General features: G+C 60.2%; 1 pseudogene; it reads left to right on the plus strand.

Moving 5' to 3' along the window:
* The first annotated feature begins 19,193 nt into the window (after nucleotides 1-19,193).
* Nucleotides 19,194-19,359, plus strand: LOC140623966 (U2 spliceosomal RNA; annotated as a pseudogene).
* The last annotated feature ends 1,093 nt before the right edge of the window (nucleotides 19,360-20,452 follow it).

Below are 20,452 nucleotides of genomic sequence, written 5' to 3' on the forward strand. Positions count from 1 at the left end.
AAGAGTGGGGGCTCTGAGGAAGGATAAGAGTGGCTGGTGGCAGAGCTTGAATGGCCTGGAGATGTGATGGGTCGTGGGGTGGTGCTGAGTGGGACAGATTTGACCTGGAGAGGACCCCATGTAACTGGCTTCTTTATGCATCTTCACAAGGGGGAGGGCACTTCTCCCACGTTCAGGCAGACTCCGAGGGGCACCAGCACTGTAGGAGAGGGCACTTCAGCATGGCTCTGGCCTGCCCCGCCCAAGTACCTCTGGACCACCTTGCTCCTGGGACTCCATTTGCTCATCAGGAAAATGGCAATGAAAACCCCTCTGTGGCTGGTGGCTGGCACCACCCCACAGCTCCAGGGGCAGCCTATGCTTTGAAGACGCCAACCTGGAGACACCCCAGCCTCTGACACCGGACTTCAGGGCCCTAGAAGGGCCACACCCTCAGGGAGCCCTCGTGCTCCATGTCTGTGCCTACTTGACAGATGAGCATCTCTGCTGTGTGCTGCCCTCATTGCCTGTGCTCGTTAAGCCCACATCCCCTGTGGTGGCCATGGGCCCCCTCTGAACCCCAGCTGGGCTGTCCAGACCCCTCCAGTGCACAGCCCCAGGCTACCCCACCTATGTCCCCTCCTGGGCATATTAGGCTCTAATATATTAACTAGTTACTTAATGGGTTACTTTTTTTTTAATTTTTATTTATTTATGATAGTCACACAGAGAGAAAGAGAGGCAGAGACACAGGCAGAGGGAGAAGCAGGCTCCATGCACCGGGAGCCCGACGTGGGATTCGATCCTGGGTCTCCAGGATCGCGCCCTGGGTCAAAGGCAGGCGCTAAACCGCTGCGCCACCCAGGGATCCCCCAATGGGTTACTTTTTAAAAAGATTTATTTACTTATTTTATATTTGGAGAGAGAGTGCGCTGATGGGAGGAGGGATGGAGGAGGAGAGGGAGAGAGAGAGAGACACAGGATCTCTAACAGACTCCTTGCTGAGCATGGAACCCAACTCAGGGCTGATTTCCTGACCCTGAGGCCATGACCTGAGCTGACACCAATAGTGAGAACTTGACTTCCCCCAGGCACTTAACATACAAGGATGGCTGTGGGTCCTTGGCCCCCTGACCCTCCTCATCTATGTGCCCTGGATCAGGTTTGTGAACAGAGTGGGCAGATGGGGCAGAGGGGAAGGACTGTCCACTGGCACCTGAGGGATAACTTCTCAGGGGACCTTTCTGAGGCCCGGGAGATGCTCTGTATTGTCTCCTGAAGGTCCTCTCCTCGATGATGCCCAGGGTCCCCCCTGGGGCCCCTGAGATAAGCATCCTGCATCCCCTGGTCTCTGAGAGGTGGGTATCTATCCATCCTCCTGTAAATAACCTGCTTTTTGCCCCCAGGACTATCTTCACAGCAGAAGTGCCCGTGGGGGATTATGAGTCTGTGTTAGTAGTTCTTGAAGCTTCCCTCGTCCCTTCTCACCATCCCAACAAGCCTGACTCCAGCAGCATTAGGGGCCCTCTCCTCTCTGGCCGGCTGGCCAGCTGGCTGGCCACTGGCAGCACTAACAGTTACTGGGAGATGGGCCCTAGCCCTTCTAGCCTGCTCCATCTCCCTCCAGAGCCAGACCTGGGCAGACCCCTGGGGGGGTTCACACACCCTGAGGCTGCTGTCACAAATTTCCACAAGCTGGTGGCTGAAATTGTCCCCGCAGTCCTGGATGTTAGGAGTCTGAACCCAGGTGTGGGCAGGGCCCTGCTCCCTGCAGACCCCAGGGGAGGGTCCTTCCTGCCTCTTCCTGCCTCTGAGGCTCCAGGTGCTGCCGGGTGTGTGGCTGCATCACTCCTGCAGGTTCTGTGTCTGTAGTTATGTAGTTACGTGGCCTTCTCCTCTTCCATCTCTTACAGAAACACTTGTCATTGGATGTAGGACCCACCCAGATCATCCAAGATCACCCACAAGAGCTTCATTTAATGACACCGCAAAGAAGAAGGTCACATTCCCAGTTCCCGGGGGTCAAGACGTGGCCCTGTCTTGCATTGCGCCCTCCACGCACCTTATAGCAACTAGCTCCTGTGGCTATAGGTGGCTCACAGTCTGAAGGGGTCCCTTCATTATGGCCTCTCCCCTGGCCTCCCCTGAATGTCACAGAATGGGAGGAGGTTCTTGTGGCTCTCGGCTGATTCTGCCAAATTGCTTCCAAAAGGCCGAAGCACTGCCCGTTGCCAGCACCAAAGGAGGCGTCCAGTTTACCCCACCCGTGCCACCAGGGGAGGACATTGCTTAAAGGCCTTTTTTTATTATTATTGAAAACATAACTGTATTGTTCACAATTGTTCTTTCCAAGTCAACATCTCACAGGGCCTTCCCTTGACATCAGGGCCTGTTATTCAAGATGCTGTCTGTGCTGTGTTTTCCAACATCTCAACAATGCTTTCTAAAAAGTAGCCAGCCGTTAGAAGCCACTGTGTCACCAGAGCCCTCCTGATGGGGCATTTCCCCTAGACCCTTTGCAGTCCTCCCTCCCCGGTGGGGGGGGGGGGGCGGGGGCCTGAGGGAGGCCCTCTTTGGGCACATCAGGCAAGTGAGCACATGTGGGGGGCGGGGGTGGAGAGTCAGTGAGGGTCAATGTGGTGGTGTGGGAGTCCTAGGATGGCTGGACTCCCTTCAGGGTTTTTTTTTTTTTTTTTTAAGATTTATTTATTTATTTATGATAGACAGAGAGAGAGAGAGAGGCAGAGACACAGGAGGAGGGAGAAGCAGACTCCATGCAGGGAGCCCGACGTGGGACTCGATCCCGGATCTCCAGGAACGCGCCCTGGGCCAAAGGCAGGTGCTAAACCGCTGAGCCACCCAGGGATCCCCTCCCTTCAGGGTTTATGCTTCCCTGCCCCCTCCCCCCAACCACCTGCACGACCACTCTTCTCCCAAGGTCCACACCCATGGGGCCCCAGTGAAGGTGAGTGTAGGAGGCTCAGGCAAGAGTTGGGGGCTGGTGGGCAGCCTGACCTGGCCCAGCCTGGTCAGTGACTCAGAGGCAGGCAGGCCCGGCTTGCTGAGGTCTGTGCAGGTATGCACAGAAGGGAGGCCAGGCTGCACGGTGCCCTGGGTGCAGGGATTGTGGCAGGCTGTCAGCAGCCGGCCCTGCAGCCATTCCTCCTCACCTCCCCTGCCAGTGGGGATGTTCTTAGTGTGGACTTGAATCCACATCTAGCCCGCTCTCCACAGTGTTCTCTGTAGGCCACAGCTTCCACAGTACCCAGTAGATGCCCATCAGGGCTGGCGCCGGACCTGGAAGCCCCTGGTCAGAGCCTCCTGCTCAGCTACCCCTGGGATGGAGTGCATGGCCCAGAGATATGGTCGTTGCTAGAAGCTTCTCTCTGTCCTGCCACCAGGCTGAGTGCTTCGAAGGGGGAAGCTGAGGCCCCAAGGAAGCTTTGGCTTCTCTGGGAGGCCCTAGGGAAACCCCCAGAGGGCTGCTTGACCTCCCCCTGGGAGCTCCCCATCTCCCAGGACACATCTCCACCTTCTCAGAAACCACTGCTACCCCTGCCGCTGGCAGGGCAACGATGGGGCTGGGCCCCAGGGACCAGAGCAGGCCATCACAGGGTAAAACAGGAGGTATCTCTCCATAGTCGACCTGAGCTGGGCTGGGCTGACCTCCTTCCCCCAAAGACAGAAGAAGAGATTTGAGAGAACCAACAGCTGCAATGGATCATGGGCAATCCCTCTCTTTAAATTTGCATTCAGAAAAAAAAATTATTTTAAAGATTTTATTTATTTATTCATGAGAGATACAGAGAGAGACAGAGAGAGGCAGAGACACAGGCAGAAGGAGAAGCAGGCTCCATGCAGGGAGCCTGATGCAGGCCTCAATCCCAGGTCTCCAGGATCATGCCCATGCACTCAGAAAATTTGAGGATTAAAATAAAAAGCACTATTGATTTGTGCATTATAACAGAAAGGGAATTTTAAAAAACATGGAGAAAATATTCCAAAATCTGTTGGCCAACACTAGCTACTATACAAGAGGCTTAATTTTAGCTCTGAGCTTCCTGGCAGGCTGAGCAAAGAGGGCAACACCATAATCATGTGCTGTTGGGAGGCTGTCCTCTGGGATATGCTGAAATAGCCCCAGTCGACACTTTGGCCTCTTTACTCCTTTGTTTGCTCAGACCACTAGACCTGAAATCCTGACTTTAGGTTTGGAAAGTGTGGTTGCTCCCAGATAAGAGAAAAAAGGAGACCAGGGCTGATTGTAGATGCAGGAAAGTGGTGAAAGGGGGTGAGGGACAGGGAGACGAAAGCTCAAACTCTACTGGGCTCCCACCTAGGCTGAGGGTGAGGGGCCCCCTGCTCCCCGCACAGAGCCTGGCATAGAGGCTGCTCCTCGCATGCAGGGTGCAGAGGGGCAGGAGGGAGCTGGTCTGGGCATAGAGACTGGCTGGGGAGGGTCCCCAAGGGGCTGGGCTGGGAAAAGAGAGCATCAGGAGGTGGCCAGCGCCACCCTGGCCTGGGAGGGGTTAAAGCCTCCACAGCTCCTGGGGCTGGCGGGGGCCAGGCCGGTAGCCGCTGAGCAGCTCAGAAATCTATTTTTCTAAGCACTTGGCATTTGCCTGAAACCTCAAGTGTATTTTCCCTAAGTTTTATTTTTTCTTTGACCCCAAACTCTGGTAAATTTAAGGGAAATTTAATTATGGTGTTTTGGGTCCATTTACACTTAAACCTTCTCAGCATTTTTTCCAAGACCCTTTTGGAGTTCAGCACGTCTTGGGAGCTTTCTAAATGAGCGTTTTTATTATTATTATTTTTTGAAAAGGCTTCACTCCCCCCCCCCACCCCCCACCACCAGCCTTCCTGCCAAGAATAAACAAGCCCGGCTCCGGCTCCGCAGGCTCCGGCTGAATTAGGAATCCAGGCCTCAGGGGCCGCTGGGCCAACCCCACGTCACACCCTCCTCCCTTGTAGGCAGCCTCCACCCTGCTCAGTGGAGTGCCCCTGCCTCTGGGTCCTGCTGGCCCTTCCTGGCAAGTGTCACCTGTTCTAGAAAGCCCCTTCGAGCTCTGCCCTGAGCCTCAGCCCAAGTCCCTCCTCGGGGATTCGATCCCTGGCCCTTTGCCCCTGCTAGCCTCTGTGCAGATCCCCCGTGGATAAACCTCAGCCATGCTTCCAGCCAGAGCCAGTGAGGTCAGAATGGCCAGGGGGTCCAGTGGGCAGGGGAGGGCTTCGCCACTGTCCAGCCCAGGTTGGGACCATGGGACCCCCCAGAGCCTGCACTGGGGCAACATGTATCCTGCGGGACTGGGAACAAGAGGACTTAAGGTGGGGGTAATGGTGGCTCCTGACCAAGAGACTCACACCAGTTCCATCATCAGCCCTGTTTGACAGGTAGGGATAACGAGGCACAGAAGCTCAGGTGGCATGACCTGCCCAGGTGCATAGTGACCGGGAGCAGCTGCCCTGCCTTGGGGAAACCACCACTGAGCTTGGGAAGGGGGATCCTCTCTGCAGCATTTAGGGAGCCCATAGAGCGGGCTGGACCCCCCAGCCTCAGGCAAGTGCCTAGCAGCTGGAGGGAGGGCCGGCCCTGCCCCCACCCCGGGCCCTTCCGCCGGATGCTGGCACACGGGCCCGCACAGAGCTAATTGGAGGAGGCAGCTGTTTGCAGAGCGAGCTCGCCCAGGCTGGGCAGAGGCTGCTGGCTGTCAGGAGCCCTGGAGTCCTCGTGCACCCCCCAGCCAGACTCAGGCTGCACTATGAACCCCTGCCCTGGCCCCACCGGCCAGGCCCCTTCCTAGGAAGACAAGGCACAGCCCGCACTCCAGGCTTCCCCTGATGGCCGCTTGGAGCCCTGACTGTGGGCAGTGGGGGCTGGAGGCGGCAGCAGCCCTTGGCCTGGGTAGGGGGCGGAGGGGTGGCTGCAGGCTGGAAGGTCAGAGACGGGTTCTGGAGGCAGAGTCTGGGGCTGCCCCGTTCTGTGGTCTGGGACAGGGAGCTCAGTCTCCCCTCGGTAAAGGGGCTCTGACAGCACCTAGGTGGGAGCTGCTTAGGAGGAAGGAGGCGGCTATGGGAGGTGGTGCAGAGGGGGTGCAGGGGGAAAGTGGGCCTCTGGGGGTCCTGGGCTTCTTGGGGAAGTGGGCCTGGCTCTGGGGAATCTGGGAGGAAAGGACTGGCTGGCCTCTGCCAGTGCAGGGCCCCCTCCAGCCACCTGGGAAGGAGAGGGGGCACAGCAGGCCCACCGAGGGCCTCTCCCCACACCCAGCTACTGGGACTGGGAGGAGACAGGCTAGGGTTCCTGTGGGGTCCAGCCAGTCCCCTGTGGGAGGGCAGCTGAAGCGAATAGCTCTGCAGGAAAAACACTCCGGTCCCACCTCCCGGGAGGTCAGGGCTTCTAGGGTCCCCCAGGCTGCTGGAAGCCCTGCTCCTGTGGAAGCCCAGGGGTGGGTCTGAGTGCACGGGGCACACAGTGAGCACTGGGGAGGCCTCTCTGTTGAAGCTGAAGACTTGGCCCACATGGTGTTAGCGTGGCACCGTTTTACAGATGGGGAAACCGAGGGCCAGTGTCCTGAAGCACCTATCTCAGCCTATCTCAGCAACTATTTTTCTCCCCCCCCCCCCGGGGGATCCTCCCACACAGGGGGAGACCTAGGATATAGGCGCCTCGGGGCAGGGGGATATTTCAGAGAAGGGGACCCTCACCATGTAGCTCCCAGCCTCAGTTTGCTCCTCTGCATAATGGGCCTGCCCTCCACATGGGCCCTGATGGACTGTGAGTCCCCTGCCTTCCTCCAGCTTCAGGGCCACCTCTGCCCATGCTTGCCCACTCCTCCCAGTCCTGGGAGGCCCCTAATAGAGATGTCTTTGCAGGGCCTCCCAAAGCCTCCCTCCCTGGCCACGCCTGCCTGCCTTTCCCATGGCCTGAGGCTTCTGACAACTTTATTGTCCAGTGGCCAGCCCAGCAGGGCCTGGGGGCGTGGTTGGGATGGCCCCCTGGGCGTGGGAGATGCTGACCACCACCCAGGCAGAGGGTAGCTGTTGTGGAGAGGGTGCTGGGGCAGCGAGCAACCGTCCCATGTCCACACCTGTGCCTGCACAGGAGTCTGACTCAGGTCAGACTGGAGCTGCTCAAGGGGCCACAGCCAAGGAGTGGCTTCATGAGGGCCCCAGCTCGGGGCAAGAGCAGTGGGGGCTTCTCAGGGAAGCTGGAGAGGTGTCTGCTCCCAGGCCAGGGAAACCAGAGAGGCCCAGGTACAGCCAGGCAGGGGCCAGGGGTGGCCTATGGACCAGGGCAAGGACCCAGCAGCTCCCAGGGGGAGGGGCCAGCCTCCAGGCCTGCTCCCAGGGTCGACTGCCATGGGCTCTGTGGGAGGGGGTGGGGCGCCTAGGGGAGGGTGGCGGGGGCTGGGGCCTGTGGCTCCCAGGTCCAGGTTATCAGAGGAGGGGAGTCTGTGCTGCCTCAGTGCAGATCAAAGGGGCTTATCAGCCCAGGGCTCCCTTCCCACAGCCACCCTTCCGCACTCCCTTCTCTCCCGCCTCCCAGCAGTCTTTGCCCTAACCATGCTCCTGCAGCCTCCATGCCCATCCAGACCCTCCCTTGTGCCCCTCTCTGGGGCCTTCCCAGCCCCTGTGACTCTGGGGGCTTAGCCCCGGATCCCTGACCTCCCAGGACTCTAGTCTCCAGCGAGGCCATGACCGATTTCCAGGGAGGAGTGGCAGGAAGCTCTGTAGAAGTCCGTGGTGGAGGACTGTAGTGCTTGTCTTTGGATGATGTGTTTGTTCATCCTGGGGATACCAGAGGACTGGAAGAAGCCTGTCTCCTGGGAGGATTGCCTACCCCCAGCAGGTGGGGCCTGGAACCATTAAGGGGGGCTTGTGGAGACACATTTTTGAGACAAGCTTGTGTTGGCAGACTGGGCTTAAACCCTGACCATGTCAAGCTAGCTGTCACCCCCAACAAGACGGCACGGCCCGGGGCATCCATGTTGCTGATGAAAAGTTCTATGAGCTTCTACTGCCAGGGCTGCCTGCTGGGCTGGGCCGGAAAACTGGGTCAGAGCAAGGCTGGGCAGGCCCCCCGCACCCGCCTAAGCACGCACCCAGTGAAGGCAGGGGCTTCGGTCCCAGCACACCCTGGGCCCAGGCCAAGCCTGGGTGCACACGTTCCCATGTGTATGTGTATGTGCTCACATGCTCGTGTCTTGGGGACAGCTGACAGCCTCTGCTCAGGGCTCTGAGTGGCCCCCACTTGCGCCTCCCCACCCAACCCAGGGACCTATTTGGTTGAGGGAAAACTTTGGCCAGGGTGGACTCCAGGCTAAGCCCAGTTCCCAGGCTAGCCCACAACAGCTGGGTAGCCCTGGGGTCCTGGCCAACCCCGGCCAGCTCAGAAAGGGCTCCCTCTCCCAGCCCCTGGGGTCTTTGGGGCTAAGGAGAGGAATGAACTCCAGTAGACAGAGGAGGAATGCACTTTGATTCAGAGAAGCTAGCTGCCTGCCCTGTGCACACAGCAAATCAAGAACAGCCACTCCTCCTCAGCATGCCTCTGATCATGCCTTTCTGGGGTATGGAGTGTCTTCATGAGCTGCCTTTGCAGGCACCCTAGCCCTGACTCTCACTGACCATGTCCCCTCCTCCCCTTCCCAGCTTCTGAGAAGCTTCCAGGGGTTCAGTGAGGCCTGTCTCCATGACCCATGGGACTCCTTAGTGCTCAAGGTTTATCCTGCTGGTGGTGGGTACCTGTGGGAGCAGTGTCCCGGGCACCTCAGGGTGAAATCCAGGTCCCCACACCCTGAGGCCCAGCCCACAGAGGGTGGGGGTTCAAATGCCCACTGCCACTAGGCATCCCCTCCATCCCCCAACCCATCCACAGGCCACTTTCTGCCTCTACAGCTGAGTGGCAGGGGGACAGAATTCAGCATGCAGGCCACAGGAGTGGGGCCATTCACACACCATCCTAGGCTGGGAGGCTGTCTCCAGTTCCTGGTCTTGCTGTCTTCTCATGCTTCCTTGCTGCATCCATCCTGCTGAGAGGCAGGGGGGCAGGAGATCTCTGAAACCAAGGGGCAGTAGAACTTTACAAACCTCTTTATTCCTGCATCCCCATCCTGCCCTAACCCTGTCCTGCACATGGGCGTGCATGCGCGCGCCCACACACACACACACACACACAGACACACACACACACTCGACCCAGACAATGTGTTCTCCTTGTAAAGAGCTTAAGGGTTCTGGGCTGTGTGCTCCCATGAGCTCACAGAACTGGTAGCGCCAGAAATCAGGCTGGCTGGGCAGGTGGAGACTCGACGGGGCCAGCCCACTCCCCGGGGGCCTCTCCCCTCCGGCTTTCCCTGCCTGCCCTGTCCCACCAACCCTGAAGATGACCCTCCGAAGTGGGGAGCCACCTGCCCCTTCCCTGCAGCCCCCTTGGGAATGTGCTCACGCCCTCAGGGCTTCAGTGTCATCACCCAGACCCCACCCTTCCCATCTCTGGAGTGGTCCTAGCCCGAAAGGCACTGGGTATGGAGGTCCCAGCTTTGCTGGCATTCCTGAGTGGTCTTGGGTACATTGACAGTAAAGGTGCCACTCGATAGATGAGGTGGCCGGAGGCTGGGTCTTGATCAGATTCCCTGGGACACACAGGAGAGAGGCCGGCCTCGGAGCCTTCCTACAACCCTAGCACCTCTGCCCTGGAGGAATCACCTCCGGGAAGTCAGACCCTGCCCACTGTCCTCCACCAAGTCCTCTGGAGGGGGCGTTACCTGAGGCCCCACAGCCAGGGCCAGCTCGCCCAGGGCAAGGCAGCTTTGCTTGCTCGCAGGCCCTGGGCTAAGGAGAGGGGGAAGGGGCTCCTTGGGGTGGGGTCTCTGAGGTCTCAGGGGCGTGTATTTATGGCCCTAGAGGTCAGAGACCATCCCGCAAGTGGCAGCTCTATGGCGTGTGGGCCACCATGTGGCACGACACCCTGTGGCAGCCATCGTTCTCCAGGCCACACAATCTCTCCTGTGGTGGCTGAGGACGTCCACAAGGCTGTCCCCACCGCAGATGCCCAAATCCAGGTCCCTTCTGCAGTTCCCCAAGGCCCTTCTGCTCTGGGCTCTCAGCCAGTCTTCCCTCCACCTCCAGGTCTCCAGCTCTGCGCCCAGAGGCTCTGTCCTCGGTCCTGGCTCACTGGGGCCCCCTATCCAAGCTAAGAGGGCCCACGGAGCGCCTTGAGCCTGGCCCAACCCCACACTCCTGGAGGGGGTCTGGGGCTAATGGAGGGAGTTTCAAGGTGGGAGACGAGGATGCTGTTCTCGGAGAGTCAGGACCTGTATCCCCAGAAAAGGACTAAGGCTGCCCAGGCTCGGAACAGCTGTGTGACTCTGAACCAGGGGCTGCCTGTCCTCCTGCCTGTCGGGGCAGCAAGTGTGGTCTTGAGGACAGCTGGCTGGCACAGGGTGGCAGAGTGCAGGGTTCACTCTTTGCTCAGGCGGGACTCCCAGAGGCCCCAGGACGTGCACCAGGCCCTAGCCAAGGCACCCCACATCCGGGCCGTGTGCGGTGGCCAGCTGCTGCCAGCTGGAGCCAGGACCTGCCAGCAAGGACACATCTGTCCTGCCAGGTGGGCAGGATTAGTGGCCCTCAAGGAGCACAACGGCCCATTGACAGTGGCCCAAACACAGCTATCTTCGCCGGGGATGCCTGCCAGGACCCCGGCCCACTGAGCCCCCAGCCAGCTCCCCCAAACCCAGGGCCCTGCCCTCACAGAGCATCTAGGCAGGCAGCCCTTGGCTAGACACATGAGATGCCAGGTGTCAGGGCATGACACTTCCCTGAGCCCAGTACCTGCCATCCCAACTCTGCCAATATCTTGGATGGACAATGACAGCATTGGCCAAAGCCCTTCAGGAAACTTACCCCTTCTCAGGACACCATTCCACCTGGGAGGCATCTTGGGGCTCAGGGAAGTCCCCAGGTCCTTGACAAGGGAGGTCCAATGGGGGGACGAGTGTTTGTGTGGGTTGATGCCCTTGGGGACAGGATAGGATCTGGGCTCTCCCAGGGGCCAGACTCGAACAGTTCACCTCTCAGGGCTGGTTCTGGTAGGGCCAGGGCCACAGGTACAGGAGATGGCTCTGCTGGGGCCAGGGGTCTGCCAAGGCCAGGACAGCTTAGGTCCCTGCCCCGTCTGCGCCCCAGGGCTGAGACAGAAGGAAAGCATGCCCATGGAAAGTCGGCACCACACACATCTGCTGAGCAGGTTTGAGCTTTAAGCTGCTGAGAGGACACAGCTTTTTCAAACTAGATTTACTTAGGCCTAGAAAGCAGAAACTAGGGAGGAGTAGTTATTTAGCTCTTAGCTGGATCCTGAGCTCCCTGGAAGCCAGGACAAAGAGAGAAAGCAGATGCTGCTGTAGCTCTCCATGCCCAAGGAAGAGCACACAGGAGGGTTCAGCTGGAAAGGTGGTGTGCCCCTTGGCATTCTATGGCCACATTTTCTCTCCTGAGGCTGAGACCATGGCACCCCCTGCCCACAGCTCTGGAGGGGCCTGTATAGCCATATGGGCCTGGATCCCACTCCAGGCAAGGAGGAGTTGAGGGGCACCCAGTGAGGTCATCTAGACCAGGCCTGGGCATAAGGTGGGATCAGGGCTGGGTGGGACCTCTTGGGTGGGTTCAACCCTGTTGGCTACTGTATCTTCCCAGAGCCACCTAACTCAGGCACCTGCAAGTCTCCGGGTGCCTGACCTTGGGCCCTGCTCTCACTGCCACCACCCCAGGGAGCCAAGGGTCCTGACAAAGTCTGCACGGAACCACACCATTCTTTGCTCAGGAGCCCTATGGCTCCTGGGCTCCTGGCTGGGTGTCAACAAGGCCAGGGGCTCATAGGACAACCTCTCTGCCCCACCTCCTACCGGCTGGTCCTCAGAGGCAGCCCTCATCTCTTCCTGGGGCCTGTGCCTGAGGCTCCCTGTCCCTGGAGCTCTGCCCCCCTCCCCAGCACCCTGCCATACCCGCTCAGGTGCCACCTGCTCCACAAAGTCATCCTTGACTCCTCTTGGTCATAGGCAAGAGCCACTCATGATAGGCGACCCCCAGGGGGCCCTAAACCCCGGCAACAGCCTGGACACAGGCCTGGCAGTGTGTCTGGGAGGGGTGAGAGTTTGGCCATGGGAACCTGAGGGAGGGGACCCTGAGGCAGCCGAGCAGCAGGTGGCTGTCATCCCTGCTCCCACCCAAGCCAATTAGGTGTGGAAGATGGGGACCCACGGGGGGAACCCTGGGAGGGTTACCTTTTGGGGCCCAGCCTCCTGTGGGCTTCACACCCCCCACTCTGCTGGGCCATCTGGCCCAGGGCTTCCCTCAAAATGAAGTGAGGGTCCCCACATCTGCAAGGCTAGTGAGGAGAGCTCTGCAGGGTGAAAGTAGGGGTGGCCTGCTGCAGGCCACAGGGTTCTGGGGACAGTGGGTAGGTGGTGGGCCAGACCCAGGGACCTCTGTGGTAGTCCCCCCCGCCCCCGCTCCGTGTCGTGAAGCCACACAGACAGAATCCTGCCCTCTCAGGCCCATCCCTGGAGGCTCCCATTGAGCCCAGCCCCAGCCCTCAGCACATTGCATCTCACTTGTCTGGACTTCCTTGGCACCTGTGTGGGGGAGGTGGGCCCCATGCCAGGCTGGCAGGCTGTTCACCCTGGCCAAGGACGCCCCCCTTGCTCTCTCTTACCCTCTCAGCCAGCCCCCAATGCACCCAGGAGACAGGTGGATGAGCTCGTCTTCCCAAGCGGGAAGGAAGGAGGCATCCTCCTGGGGACACCTCACAGCCCGTGGGCACTGAGCCAGCCTCCCTCCAGGCTCCGCGTTCTCTCGCTGGTGGGGGCTGCCCTCCCTGGGCTCAGGTTCCCTGGCATCCTGTCTGACATCCTCCCAACCTGGCCTGACACAGGGCCGCTGACATGGCCTGAGGGGAGGAGGGGCTGTGCCCAGGCACAGAGGACAGCGAAGCCTGGGGTCCTGTCCTGGTGATCTGCCGGGGTGACTATAGACACCAATGAGAACTGTTGGGTCTAGACGCCAGCCTGTGGCTGGCTCCTCGGGCAGAGGAGAGCGCCAAGGAAGGGGTCAAGTTCTTGAGCCTTGGCTGCTTCATGGAATGGGCCTCTGCCTTTGGGGTGCAGGACAAGGGGCTGACACCCTACCAGCTTCATCCTTCCAACAGGCCTGCCATGAAGGCAGCGTGCTCTCTCTGGAGTACTGGGGACAGGTCCTGGCCATGCTTGGTAGCATTAAAACCCTGATTCGTTGCGAGCATGTGGGGTCCTGTAGGCCAGGGATAGGCCAGAGGCTGAACCCCAAGCGGGGAGTGAGGTTCTGCCTCCTGGGGCTGATACTGTGGATGACAGGAACACACGGGAGGAGGCGGGGAGGTAAGCGCATGAGAGCAGGTGATGGGGCAGGGGCCGCGGCCGGGGGAGGGGTTAGAGGCCAGGGGTGGGCAGGGGGCAGCCGGGTCAGCAGGCCCTGCAGCTGGAGGAGGAGCGCGCCCTCAGTTCCCGGGGGCACCGGGTGGTAGCAAGGCTCTGGGCAGGAGCATGACATGATCCGATTACAATCCAGCAGTGGCGGGGAGGGGTGAGGGGTGACAGAACAGAGGCCAGTGGTCGCTTGGTCAGTGGGGAGGACCCAGGCCCCAGGGCTGCTCGAGCCCAGGAAGGCATGAGCAGGGACCCCTAGCAGCTGACGTTGGGAACACCGGGGGGTGGGGGGGGGGCGGGAGGGACAGAGGAGGGGGACCCTGAGTGGAGGGGCACTGACGGCTCAATCCTGCCCGTCACCGCTCAATGGGCCCTTGTCTCTGGCCATTGAGTGCTGCATTCCCGGCCCCCTGGCGACGGCCCGGCCATGGCCATCTCCGGGGAGGCAGGAATGTGGCGGGCGGGGCTCAGGCTGGGGGTGGGGGCTCCCGTTCTCACGCCCGAGGCCACTCAGGCCGACTCAATTGGAATTTAAATGCCAGCCATTGTTGTTTCCAGAATAGCCAGGAGTCAGCACTGCCCTAGGGGCTGGACTAGGCTGGGACAACAGCAGCAGGCCGAAGGAGCAGGCCAGCCCCCTCCTCCAGGCAGCCCTCCTGGACCCCTCCATCCCTCTCTACTGGCTGCCCAGCTCCAGTTCTGTCTGTCCTGGAGGGCCAGACAGCAGGGCAGGGACCTGACTGGAATCCACTCTCTCCCCAAATGGCTGGGCCAGGCCTCCCTGTGAATTACAGCCTTAACCCTTCCTGGATCTCCACTCCAGGGGCATCAGAAGGCCAGGACAGCACAGCCAAGGGGCTTGGGGCCATGCTTTTGGGGTTTGCTGTAGGTTTCTATGCACCCTTGAGTCTGGTGGTGGTGATGGGGAGCTGGGGCAGGGCCTGAGCAGAGGAATTGTGAGCTGTGCACAGGTCCCTCTGGATTCTGGAGCTGGGAGGGTCTCAGGACCAGGGATGCACACAGGGTTGCCCCCAGTCCCCCTTGCCTTTCAAGGAGCTCAGGTTTGCCAGAAGGCTCACTGTTCTGGATCTAAGCTGGAACCTCAGGAAGGAGCACGGTCAAGGAGGCCCCTGGCTTGCAGGAGCACGGGAGACCCATGCAGGTCTGCCAGGGCCCATCGCCCAGGCTGGGGCCTCTGATCCCATCCTCTCTGGAGGGCCTGTGACCTGTGATGGGACAAACCAAACTAAAGAGCGAGCCAGCCCCAGGCCTCTGTGGGAGCCCTTGCTGTGACACTTCTGATTCCTGGGCCTCCTTCCCGACACTCGCCAGTGCAGCTCAAGCCCCTCTGCTGCCCTCCTGGGCAGGCATGTCCCCTGGCCTCCCGCCCATGCTCCATGCCATCCTCTCTGTCCCTAGCCCATATGCCCTCCGAGGGCCAGGACAGCTGACCGGAGGATGCCAGTCTGCCGCACGCCCCCCCCCCCCCCCAGGCCGGCCCCTTCCCACCACCTCTTCCTCTCGGAGACTTCATTCATTTATTTATTTGCTGAACCTCTGACGTCCCTGAAAGGGGCCTTTGTCTGCACAGACAATCAGTGGCACAAATGGAAATGGAGTTGTGTTTGAGGAAAGTCTAGTGTGTGTGTCTGTGGGGGTGGGGGCTGTGGCCAGGCTGCCAGAGGTGGGGGGAATGGCCAGCCAGGGGGACCCTGAGCATTGTCCCCTCAGGCCCAGCCATGAGCCCTCTGATAGCCAGACTTCCAGCCCTAGAAGGCCCTATGGGGGAATGAAGAGCAAAATCCTAGATCCCCTGGTCACTGTGTTCACCACGTTCAGTCTGGCTCCCTGATGTCATCTTCACAGAGGCAGAGCTGAGGGTGGGGAGAGGGAGCCATGGACTAAGCATCACCCCTGACCAGGAGACCTCATGACCCTGCTGTGCAGGGAGCAGCGCCTCAGGCCCAGGGAACAGCCCCTGCAGGAACCATGCTGGCAAGTCTGAGGAAGTGAGGGCACCTGGTGGGGGAAGAGGCCGGCCAGGGGGCTGCTGTAAAGCCTAACTAGGGTGACCTCTAGGGGGCTGGCCAAGGGGGTGAGGACCTGATCAAGGTTTTCCAAAGGCTGCGTGGGAGGAGGGTGAGCTCTTGGTCCTTGTGGGAGGGGACGCGGCCTGGGTCCAGGGCTGGTTGGGGAGGCTGACAGTGGTCAGTTCTGGGAGGTCTCGAAAACAGAGGTGTAGATCTGTGGGTGGCTTGTGGCAGGCTGTGGATTTGGGGGTAGGATAGCTGATTCCTCATGGGAGGAGGCCCCTCAAGGTCGGGACTCCGTCCTGCCCTGTGCTGCTTACACTTGGGGCTGATACAGGACAGACTCGGAGGCCACCAGACAGAGCTGTATCATGGAGGCAGTCTTTTTCCCAGAAGCCTTCCTGGCGGAGGTGTTTGTGGCTGGACGGAGAAATGGGCAGAGCAGCACAACTCCTAGGCTGGGGCAGGCGCATGTTCCCTCCTGAGCATGGCCTGGGCAGGGGTGGAGAAGGGGTAGGAGAGGCTCCTAGGCTCTGAGGTGAGCAACCCTGACCCAGCACCTGACACCTCATCTCAGGTGCTGCTCTAACCGCCACCTGCCTTGGACCAGACATGGCCCATTTATGGGCAGAAGAGGCTAAGAGGAGGTAGGCATCGGTGCCGGCAGGCTGGCCTGGCAGAGCGTGAGGGCTCTGACCAGCAGTCACTTGTCCATCTTGTCCACTTCGGGCTGGCTGTGCTCATCTGGTTTAGGGTGGCTGGACTCTCGGCTGCAGCCTCAGCCCTGGTGACTGCTGTCTTCAGAGCTGGGGCAGGAGGGCCGGGCAGGAAGCTGGGGGGGGAAGAACCTGTCTGCCCAGGGCTGAGCACGCAGGGTGCAGGATCCCCAGGTCCCCAATTGGACTTGCCCCTGAGGAGGGGGCCGTCCTGCTAAGGCCTGGGCACAGCTCGGGATTCAGGCCCCCTTGGGCTGGCCTGTGGGTAGCAGTTAAATCCCAAATGTCTGCTCCCTCTGGGGACATCCTGAGGCCCATGGGCCTCTCCAAGGCCCTCAGGGGATAAGCTCTGGGACTGTGGGCATCTTCCCCAGCCCCTCACTTAGCAGCGTCCCTGGGCCTGAGGGCCCGGCAGTCTATCCTCTTGGGGAATGTCTGCTTTACTCCAACACATTGACATGTGGGGCTGTTTGCTGCGGTGACAGTCAGTCCTCACCTGCCAGCTCCTGCCTGCCTGCCGCATAGCTGAGGACCCCATCTCAGACTTCAATCTATAGAGGCCATGGGGGGAAGTGGGCATTGTCCCTTGGGCCCCTGGGGTCCTGCCGCGAGCTTTACCCTTCCCAGCCCCACAGCTCCCCCACCCCGACAGCACCTGCCACAGCCTCAGCCCATCCATCCTAAAAGCAAAGCTGTGTGGTTTTGATATGCTCAGGCCAGCACCTGGGGGCAGAGTCTAAATGGGATGGGCTTCTGGGGGATGTTGGGGCTGGCCTGAGGGCCATATTTTGGGGCCCAGGTGTTGCCAGGGCCTGGAAATGACTGACAGTAGCCAAAGGGACCCATAGTCCAGAGTCAATGGCCATGGGAGCAGCCCTGAGCTCAGGGGGACGGGTCTGGGAAACCTAGCTGAGTCCAGGAATGGCCTGGCCCAGGTAAGAGGACAGAAGGGTCACAGGTGAGTGAATGGCCCAGGTCTTGCAGGCAAATCCCCAAGATGTGGGGATGAAGAGGAAGCAAGGGAGAGGCTCCCCAAAGACCCACAGTGAAAGGCCCAGCCTGCATGAAGGATAACGGCTGAGACTCAGATCCAGAGGCTTCTGCAGATGTGCGATGCAGAAAAGTAGTCCAGGCAGCAGAAGAGTAGGGACGCAGGACAGCAGGAAGGTGCTGATGAGGTCACTAGCAAGGTGGCTGGACCTGGTGTCCTCTCTAAGGGCTGTGGATGCAGCGTGAATGAAAAGCTGTTCTAGAGGAGGAGCAGAGAGCTTCAGGCTGCCTGGCCCAGGGAGGGTTGAGCCTAGGGACAGAGAATAGGCTGAACCCCTGGTGGGGGGGGGGGGGGTTGAGGCTGCAGAAAGATGAGTCCCTCCATATTCACCTTGTCCCATTCCTCCGGCCACCACCCCATTGCCTACACTCAGCTGTGGGGGATCAGGACAGATGGGCACTCTAGGCAGGGATGAAAGCTTCTATGCCCCACAGAATGCCCAGAAAGAGCCACTGTCCCTGGGAGCTCCCATCACAAGCAATGAGGGCCAGGAGGGGCAGGGCCTGGGGTCAGGGGCTTCCCAGAGCAGGCACTGCTGGGCCTCGGCGAGGCTGTGGGTGGGGAAAGGCTTGGCAGGCAGCTGGAGGCTGGCCGATAGTGGTCACCCCCTGGGGACCGGGCGGGCACAGGGTGCCCCAGGGAGGGTGCTGTGAGAGCACCACTGTTCCCGGCCCCCATCCTGACCCAGATCTTGCCACCACCTGAGCAGGAAGGGAGTTGGGATCTGAGATTAAGCCTCCCCCAACTTGGGTACTGAGACACCAAGCCAGGAGAGCCCCTGCCCTTTCCCGTGTGTCCTGCCTCCATTCCCCTCCCCCCCCCCCCGCCCCCATCCCGGTCTCGCTCTGGAACCTGCCTTATCTGGGGCAGATCAACCTGGGAGAGGCTGGGACAAGGGTCCTGCTAATCTCTAGTCTCAGGGGAACGCCTGCCAGGTTTGCAGCGGGTGGGGGTGGGGGTGGGGGGTGGGGTTGGATTTCCAGCTGGCCCCTTCCCAGGCGCCGACACCTGCCCTGGGTGCGACTGGCCCATTCTGCTGCTGTCACAGATAGCACCTTCGGCGCTCACCGGCTGTCCGGGGAACAAGGGCTGGCACCAAGCTCCAGCCGGGCAGGGAGGCGGGCACGAAGGGGCAGGCCCTGAGGGAGAGCTGCTTGGAAGTGAGAAGGCTGCCCCTCTTCCGTCAGCTTCTCTCAAGGGCTCAGACTGCCCCGGGCTCAGGTGTGGATGCCATCTACCTTAGTGTCCCCGGAACACGGAAACTCGGTGCCCCAAGCCGACTGCAGGGAGGGCAGGCTTTTTGGAGGGGCGAGGGGCATGGATGAAAGGGATTTGGGGGTCCTCTCCCTCTGGAAACACGGACTGCCCCTGCACCCAGTTGGCCTCAAATCCCAGGTCAAATGAAGCAGCCAGGGAAGAAGAGGTGGAAGGAAGCCAACGGCGGCTGGCCCATCTACAGCACCACCACAGGATCGGCCCCTGCCCACAGCCCAGGCCCGCCCAGCTCCCCAGGCTGGTTCCCGCGAGCCCCTCCCTGCCTGGTCCTGTGCGCAGGGGGGCCACGGGCATCGTTAAGTGGCTGTGACCCCCTCCTACAGCCTGTTTGCCATCCTGGCTGCTGGGTTGGGCTGTCTCAGGGTCCCTTGCCTTCACTGGATCTCTGGGAACATGTGTCTGTGCCTGCACCTCTGTATAATCGGAGCTGGCTCTGGCCAAACCCTGTGCCGGGTTCTGGCTTTTCCAGGGTACCGGGTCACCAAAAGGCCTCCATATCTTTCTGCACTGACCATCGGCCTCTCCCACAACGATGCACCACATATTCACTGAGCCCTGACTGTGTGGCGGGCTAGGCCTGAGACTTACGCTTGTCCAGGGGCCACATGCTCACACCTGTGCCCCGTGTGCACACACAGGTACACAAGGGTGTGCTGCATATCTGTGTACTCAGAAGGTCAGGCTAATTGCTTCTCAGTCTTTTGGCTAAGATCAACTGTAGTATCTGTTCTTATCAGTTTATTTATTTATTTTTTAAAAGATTTTATTTATATATTCATGAGATTTTATTTATTCACGAGAGACACAGAGAGAGGCAGAGGGAGAAGCAGGCTCCCTGCGAGGAACCCAATAGGGGACTTGATCCCAGGACCCCCAGATCATTACTGGAGCCAAAGGCATTAGCTCAACCACTGAGCCACACAGGTGCCCTGTTCTTATCAGTTTCATGGAGGGTCAGGAGCCTAGAGTCCTTGGTGGGGTCTGCTGATCAAGCCCTGGGCCCCTGGGGTTCCCCTCGGGTCAGGTCAGAGGGTGAGGGGCTCATGCTCCCAGCCTAGCCCCCTGCACCCTGTCAGTTGCTCCTTTGTGGGCCTCTGCCTGCCAGGCCCCATTCCCCCCTTCAAAGTCTGGGCCCCACAGGTGTAGTCCATAACTAGAGTGGGGTATGGGAGTGGGAGTTGCACCGCAAGGTAGACCTAGACTCCAGCGACACTGTGAGGCCCCAGCACTGAGAGCCGCCATCTGGTGGCCTGCAGCCCCAGCCCCCCCAGGGACTCCAAAGAGGGAAAGGACAGCCTTTCCAAGGTGGCACAGGGTGGGCAGAGTGGGGTCACTCCTGGCAACCCCAACCCCAACACCTCCCAGCCAGCCATCACAGCCTGCCAGCACCCGGTCTCCCTCCACTGAGTCCTGTGTGCCCCATGTGGGCCATAACTCCCAAGTGACTGGAAGCCCTGGGTTGGGGGAGGTTTATAAAACCTTCAGAGCCCCTCAGAGCCCTCCTAGGGCTGCCCTATCCAGTCTGACCTACCTGGGTACCCCAGGTCAGCCTCAGAAGTTTCTGGCAAGTTCTCTTGGTCCTGACACCCGCCCCCTAGAGCTCCCCATGGCTGCAGAGCCTGGAGCGCCAGGGCCTCCCCTCTTTAGACCCTCAGGGCTCACCGCAGGGCCAGATTGCTCCTCTGAGTGAGAAGTGCTGAGAGGGAGCCCCCTGTGTCTAAACTCCAGCCAGCCGTTTTGCCAGCCCCCCCACCCCCCCCACCCCCGTCTGCTACCTGGTACCAGCCCCACCACATACCCCTGTGGCCCCTGCCTGGCTCCTGCCCGGTGTGAGGATGTCTTGACTTCTGAGCTCTGGCTGTCAGGGGGCTTTGCGCTGGGAGGGGGCCTTCCTGCACTCAGGTGCTTCTCCTTCATGGAAGGCAGGTAGGCACAGATAGGGGA

The sequence above is a fragment of the Canis lupus genome, chromosome 2, assembly GCF_048164855.1.
Source record: "Canis lupus baileyi chromosome 2, mCanLup2.hap1, whole genome shotgun sequence".
NCBI classification, from domain to species: Eukaryota; Metazoa; Chordata; class Mammalia; order Carnivora; family Canidae; genus Canis; species Canis lupus.